General features: G+C 38.1%; 1 long non-coding RNA gene across 1 annotated transcript in view; it reads right to left on the reverse strand.

The window, feature by feature from the left end:
* Positions 1-5,684: 5,684 nt before the first annotated feature.
* The window catches only part of LOC138174857 (uncharacterized), a 155,588-nt gene continuing 153,364 nt past the window's right edge, over positions 5,685-7,908 (reverse strand). Inside the window, exon 3 of the long non-coding RNA XR_011171834.1 lies at positions 5,685-5,851. This is a non-coding gene — a long non-coding RNA (uncharacterized lncRNA). The remainder of the gene's footprint in view (positions 5,852-7,908) is intronic.

A 7,908-nucleotide genomic window follows, 5' to 3' on the forward strand; every position in this document is an offset into this window, starting at 1 on the left:
ATGAGGCTTAAAGAAGTGGGGATGATAGTGAGTGGACTGGATATGAAAGATTCCTGTAATAGGATCTCTTTAAGAAATCGATGTGCACATGGTTTATAACCATCCAACCAGAGATTATGATCATTATAACTTACACTATTTTCTTAAGTAATATAAAAAATATTTTTTTTGAGAGCCCCATTCAACCTTAACAAGCTATTTCTTCAAAATATTTTTATTCATATTAATGAGTATATGGGGCTCTGTTAAAACTAAAATGCCACTGTGGAAAATACAAGAGACTTTTCTCATCTGTAATACAATTTGTTGATTCATGATCTAAAGAAAACAAAGTATCAATGTTTATGTCAATGGAATCTTGCTCATGAATGTGGTCAAATACTTCCTTACTGTGAGGTTGTCAATTTTAATCCACAGCAACTTTTAAAAACCTATTTGAGAGTAACAATGCTCATCTATCTTCTTTATTACATATTGATTTCTATAAATATTATCATAGCAGTGTACAATCTGAGCCAAGCCATGGAAATAATTCTTGTACTGCTAATTATCCACAATTGGATAGTAGTCAAAACATTTCTATAATATTAATGCTTTCTCAGCCTTTTTTGAGTGTCTACAAGAAATGAAAAAAGGATTCTAAATAGAAAAGGTAGAGAATATAATTCTGTGAAACAAATAATACAGTAATCTATATAGTGGACATTTTACTTATGGGGGGCGGCATGGCATAATATGGTTAGGGAGCCTGTGACCTCGAGGCCACACATGACCCTCTAGGTCCTCAAGTCCTTTGACTGAATTCAAACTTCACAGAACAAATTCTCTTAGTAAATGGATTTGTTCTATAAAACTTGGACTCATCAAAGGGCCCCACCCAAGGACCTAGAAGGCCACATGTGGCCTCAAAGTCTTAGGTTCCCCACCATTGAAATAGAAATCCTAAGACTTTAGTGTAAGTTATTTATTATCACTGAGCCCCCGATTTCTTGTCTATATACTTAGAGTAGGGTCATAGGACCATAGATAGAAAGATAGAAGTGACTTTCAAGATCATTTACGCCAGTCATCTCATTTTAAGATGAAGATCCTGAGATCCAGAGATAAAACGATGTAGGCAGTAGCTGGGCACAGTGTATATGCCCATTTTCCGGTTGTTAGGAAAGCTAAGGCTGGTGGATAAAGATGACTGGATGTTCTCTAAGTTCAGGACCAATATAATAAGCATTTAGGAGCAGAAAGTCACCAGGCTGATTAAGAAGTGGTGAACAGAGATGTGAAAACGAAGCAGGCCCAAGCTCTTGTGCTGAACTATAGTGGACAGGGCTTATGAATGGGTGCTGTTCTTCCAGCCTCGGTGAGGTAGGAAGAGAATAGGAAGGAATGGGAGAAGAGGGGAAAGGACGGAAACAAAAGAAGGGAAGAGAGGAGAGGAGAGGAGAGGAGGAGAATGAAGTCCATAATAAAGTAGCTATAGAATTCCTTTAGGTATTACTTATTTAGGTCATAAGTACCCCAAAGAGCTCTTAGCTCAAAGCAGTGGGGAGCTAGAAGTTTATATAAAAGAAAGGCAGGGCTGGAAGAGGGGAGCATTTGAGGATAAGTATAATTGTGTTTGTGTTGGAGACAAACCTCACAATTAGCTATTACAGTGAAGGTACAACTCATATAAAACCCTTAAATTTGGTAACACTTTATATCAATTCATGACCTCATAGATTTATTGCTAAAAGGGATCTCAAAGATCTTCTATAGTCCAGCCTACTCCTATGACAGGTAGGGAAACTGATGTCAAATGACTTGTCAAGTTGACACATGTGGTAAGTAGTAGAGTGCTCTGCTCTGTCCATTACCCCATTCTGTTTTTGTGTTGACTTATTCTCCAACCCATGAATTATAAAGTAGGGCAGTCCTCTGCAAATTTATTCCACATGTATGTATACACAGTAAGTCTTCTTTGGCAAGGGATGATCCAAATCAGTCTTCTATTCATTTCTCTGGACATCTGTCCATCTTATAATATCAGGAACTCATGTTGCTTTTTGAATGATTCTTACAAAATTATTTGAAAAAGATGGTAGGTTCCATAAACTACTAATGATGGGGAGAGTGATTTTACTGTACAGATAATTATAAAGGTTTGGAGGCCAAGTATGAGAGAACAGAGAAAGCTTCTTTCTTCTCTCTGTTGTTAAGAGGAAAATCAGGCTTTTGGTGTTTTGGTTTCCAATGTAATTAACTAGGTAAAAGAAGAGTAAAGGTGTAAAACCTTTTATTTTCCTACCATTTCTTTGAAGCTCACCACCATTTCTGTCCTCCATTAGATTTTTTTTGTCTGCTTTCTGTTGCAAAGGGGAATGAATCTTTGAGGGAGAAAAAAAATATTGCTTTTCAAAATTAGACTGAAATATTCCACCCATGCTTTCCAAAACTAGAAGGACTTCAGTGTTTCCATAACTGTGGATGCCAAGGGCTAGCCATGGGAAGCACCAGAATTTCAGCAGCAATGACAACATGCTTGCTCCAGGTTTTGAGAACCAGCAGCTGGAAACTTCAGTTTGTAGGATGCTTTGAAAACTCTTCTTTCCATAGCAAATCAAGCAAGCACAGCTACCTCTCTTCCTTATTGTAGTGAAGCATTGAAATGCTACTCTACATATAAGTATGAAATCTCCTGAATTTAACAAACAAAAACCCCCCAGGGTTTTGAAAATCATATGCCATTTTTTCTTTTCTTTTTGCTTTCTTTCCTCTCCCCTTGCCATTGTCTATCATTTAAAATGAAAGTCGACTGCTATTTCTTTTAAAAATATCTTTTCCTGAGCTCTCAGGTTAGAATGAAGATATTCTCCCTTAGAACTCAGATATTCAGTTCAGAAAGGATGAATTTATGTGCTAAGTACTGAGGATAAAAAGATAAAAATGTAAAAGAAAAAAGAAATTATATCTACACTCAAGGAATTTATATTCTATTGGGGGATACAGAGAAGTAGATGCAAAATCGAGGCACAAATAATGGAGGAACCAGATAATTCCCCTTCAAGAGGTAGAATTTAACCTTAGATTCAAAGAGAGCTAAGGGTTGCATGATGTGTTAACAAGTAGGGATGGAATATCAGGCATGGGGGACAGCACGTTCAGAAGCTCAGACGTGAGGAATAGCAAAGTGGCCCAGGTTAGCTCTACTGTGCCCTATATAGGTTGTATGTGTGTATGTGGGGGAATAATGAGAGTTACTTACAGTTCAAATATTAATTTGTTTTGCAGCTCTCTAATGTCCTTATCATATCCAAGCCTCTTATTACACTATGAAGCCTTAATCTAATTAACATCTTAATTCAACTCTTTATCTTTGCCAGCATTTGTCATAATAAGCTGTAAATAGTAAATGCTTGATAAATATTTGTTGCTACTGAACAATAGACCCTGCTCTTTTGGCAAGAAAACAAGTTTAAAGGATTGTAAAAGTCACCACAAAGTTTTAACACATAGTTGTTTCTCTGATTGTGAGTGACCAAAAATGGGGCAATGGGAGGGTGGGAAAGGAAAACACCAGTTGTTATTATAGTAATTCTCTCTTAAATCCACAGAACTCTTTATACCTTTTTTTTAATATAAAATAGCTTATGTCCCTATGACTATTGCCTAAATATAGAATGCCAATAATTTTTAGAATCTCTTGCCATAAATATAAATTGTTTAGGGTAGGAGAATGTGGGTGGAAGGCTGTTGATGCATAGTAGAAAAAAGTGAAAATTATAGAATTTAAGGGTGCTGGATAGAGTGGATAGAGTACTCAACATGGAGTCAGGAAGTGCTTAGTTCAAATCCAGCCTGAGACACTAGCTGTGTGACCCTGGGCAAGTCACTTTTTGGTTCAGTTTCCTTATGACTAAAATGAGGTGGAGAAAGAAATGGCAAACCACTACAGTGTCTTTCTTAAGAAAATCCCATTTGGTTCCATGAAGAGTTGGATGTGACTGAAAAACAACTGAACAACAACAACCTAGGTTTCAAGGACCTAATTTCAAAACTTATTTCTGTAATTCTAAGAACAACCCCCTAAAGAGATCACTTAAAAAACATTTGGTTATCTGCTTTTGAGACAAAAGCGCTTCCTAGTCAGTTTTGTTTTCTGTTTGCTTTAAATTTTGCTCAATCACATTCTGTCTTCACATCTCCTTCCATTCAGAGACTGCCTCAAGACATGGCATTTTTTTCTTAGAGTAGGCCTTAAGACTTTGGAAAGTTGATTGAGGGAGACTTAGTGGGAAAGATTTCATGCTGTAAGGTACTGTGGCTAAGTGGCTACTCTTACTGTGTACCAAGGTATTGTGTAAGAGTCCAATCCTCTAAATAGTTGTTTCATTTAGAATCTGTCACTTTAAACATATTCTCTTTGTGTTTGGACGAAAAGAGAAAAAAAGGGCCAGTTAAATAAATTGGAAGAGGAGAATGAGGGCATGTTTTAAAGTGATAGGACTAATTCTTTCATAGCTCTCTTTTTAAAAACATGAAAATATATAAAGGAATAAAATGAACACTGAGGTATAGTCATTCATTTTTTAATCCTTAAAATCTGAACACAAGAAAAATGGAAGGATTTTAGGGGTAAATTTCAGTTTTGGCATCCTTAGGATATTGGTCCAAAATGGGAAAGGAACATAAAGTGAGAAGCAAACATATTTTTAGTCTTTCCTTTTCCTAGATTATTCTTTTTCATAAGTTTTTCATGGACTTAAAACTTTTGCTAAACTAAGGAAATGGAGACTGTAATACTTTTCAGAAGGAGTTAGCTGGTAAGGTAACTAAAAATTTTGCCTTTCTAGATGATGATTGTAGGTAGGGAAGCCTTTAATTGTATACGGTGTGTTAGGTACTATGCTGACACTCTTTGAGGTTGGTGCTATTATTATCTCCTCCATTTTATAGTTGTGGAAACTGAGGTAGGTAACAATTATGTGGTTATCCCACGATCACACAGATCGTTGATTTTGACTCAGATTCTCCTGATTCCAAGTACAATGTTCTCCCACAGTACTACCTAGTTAGATTGGAAGCAGAGTGGGCAGTCAGGGTGGGTAAAAGGGGATTCAATTCACAGGGCTCTTGGGCACAGGGTACTGGATCTATTGGTCCAGGGTATAAGGAGATGTGTTCTTTGAGTTCATTCATATGGATAGATTGGTCTGCCTGCCCATTCCATCTCTTGTTTCTAACTGATGATGCTTTGCTCTTTTGGCTTTTATTTTTTTAATTGTATTTGGCTTTTATTTTTTTAATTCTATTAGTTAGTCAGCCCTTGTTGATGGTCTCAGGGTTGGGATGATATAATCTTGCATTGGACTTGGAATGAATGGCCCTGGAATCAAATACTATTTCTTCCATTAATTTGCTATGTAATTAGGAAAGTAGGGAGAATATAAGAGTTGGAAGGAACTTCAGAGGCCTTCTAGTTCAACCTTTATCTAAGTAACAATAAGATACAAAGAGTGGTCACCCAGAATTCATTCAAAGGTTTATAGAGAGGAGAAACCTACCACCTTCTTAGTTAATTCTTTCCAATGTTGCATAATTGTAATACATATCAAGTTTTCCTTTGCATCAAGTACGAATTTGCTCCGCTGCTATTTCCAATCATGGCCCCTAGTTCTGACATTTGAAATAAAGAAGTACAAGTCTAATCACTTTTTCACATGGAATTCTTTTAATACATTGGTACAGCCATCATGTATTCTTTTCTCTAGGCCAAACGTTTCCATTCCCTTCAGATGTTCATCATATGATATATTATAAAAGCTTCCAGGTGGTCACTGCTCATCCAAATCTCTCTGAACCTCAGTTTCTTCATCTGTAAAATAAAAATAATCAAATCTTTCTTATCTATTTCACATAGCTGCTAAGGGAATCTAATAAAATAATGGGCAAAAAATGGAAATTAGTAAATTGTTATACAAAATTGAGATGTTAACTGTTCTATTAAAATTTAGCCCTTGGTCAGAACAGGTTCAACAAGCATTACTGATGTCAGAATTTGAATAATACTCATTCTAAAGTGTTATTAGAACATTGGAATTGAGAGGTAGGTAACTGGCACAATGAGATATAATGGCAAGCAAAATAGGATTTTTTGCTGTTAGTTTGAATTGAGTTTTAGCTAATCAAGTGTCTTTGAGGAGTGGGCCTTTGATTGTATCAAGAGTCTTTGATTGAAAACAGTATAAATTATATTGCCCTTAATAGGCCAAAGGGAATTTGAAGATCTCCCCTGCCCCTTAACAGCCTGAATATAATCACACCAGAGCCCACGGTGGGAGGAACTTGCTAAAAGGGTGGAACAGGAAGAAGCAGATAAGAGCACAAGCAGAGCTGGGAGTAGACAGAACTGAGAGAGAGAAAATGTCTGTGATTTTGGCAATCTGTTTGTTGGTCTGTGTTACTTTCTCAGATAGAAGTCTGTCTGTTGTTGTGTGTTGATTTCTGTGATAGTAATGGAATGTGGAGATCCCCCTGTGTTGGCTTGGTTTTCAAACTGATTGTGTTAAAACCCAGAGCTTGTTAATCCCACCTGTGGGATGGACTTGTTGATGTGAAAAGAAAGTCCTGAACTGGGAGGAGCTGGTGATGTAGATTTGGAGAGACACAAGAGAGAGGCAGAAGAACTTTTTGGAAGCAGCACCCACGTGGAGGCAGAGAGAGAGACTGAGAAGGATTGCTGGGGGCCACTTTGAATTGCCCTGGACTTTTGAGACCTGCCCCCTGAGCTGCCAAGGACTGAGGAGACATGGCTGTTTTGCTGGTACTTGGTCTGTCTGTTTTGATGTTCTTTTGCCAGATTTGTCCACTGGTGAAAGACAGTCCTGTTGTTGAAGAAGTCCTGGAACCTGGCTTTTGGTTAAGAAGCCCTGAGACTGTCCTGCAGACAGAGAGTGAATACTGTCCACTGGTGAAGGACAGTGCTGTTGTTGCAGGGGTCTGGAGACTGTCCTGCAGACAGAGTGAATACTGTCCACTGGTGAAGGACAGTGCTGTTGTTGCAGGGGTCTGGAGACTGTCCTGTAGACAGAGTGAGTACTGTCCACTGGTGAAGGACAGTGCTGTTGTTGCAGGGGTCTGGGAACCCCTCCAGGATCCTTGGCCTTACAATCTCAATCTAAATGGCCATGGATCCTGGAACAAATAGAGGCACTATGCTTTGTACTCCTTGCCTACTATGCCATAATGTAATGCCAAGGAAAGGCAACTTCCCAAGGTTCAGAATACCAGCATAGGTGCTCTCCATTTTATTCAGTGACAAACCAAGAACAGAGAAGATCAAAACATGACATCATTCAAAATACAGCATTTACTAAGTGTGATTAAATAATCTCCAAGTACTACCCCACCCCAGGACCTTCCAATCATTCAATCAGTTACAAAGTCCCTGTTCTAAATACTACTCCACCCCTAGGCTGTACCTTCATTTAGTCCACCACAAAGTCCCTCTTCTCAAATGGAGATTAGTTTCCAAACATAAGTACATTCATTTGCTCAACCATAGAACACAAAAAGGTCAAAAGTTCCCCACCTCTGGATCACAATTGAATCTACCCCAGAGTTACATCAAGTTTAAGCACAGCACTTAATACCCAAATGGAGGTCTTTTCTTCATCTTGACACTTTGAGGCAAGTTCTCAGCAATCTTAGTTCCTGGGGAGACAAGGCTTAGCAAGGCCACAAGATACATTGCCAGTCCCTTCATTAATTCATCCTCTGTCTGTAGAACAGTCCTAGAACCCCTGAAAACATACCCTCTCCTAGGATTTCTGTAAACATACAACAAGAAAATCCTTCTTCAGGGCTTCTGAACCAACAGAAAGGTTCCCAGACCCCTGCAACAACAGCACTGTCCTTCACCAGTGGACAGTA

The sequence above is a fragment of the Petaurus breviceps genome, unplaced genomic scaffold, assembly GCF_028583685.1.
Source record: "Petaurus breviceps papuanus isolate PSGF00001 unplaced genomic scaffold, PetGlider_PUasm1.0 76, whole genome shotgun sequence".
Taxonomy (NCBI): domain Eukaryota; kingdom Metazoa; phylum Chordata; class Mammalia; order Diprotodontia; family Petauridae; genus Petaurus; species Petaurus breviceps.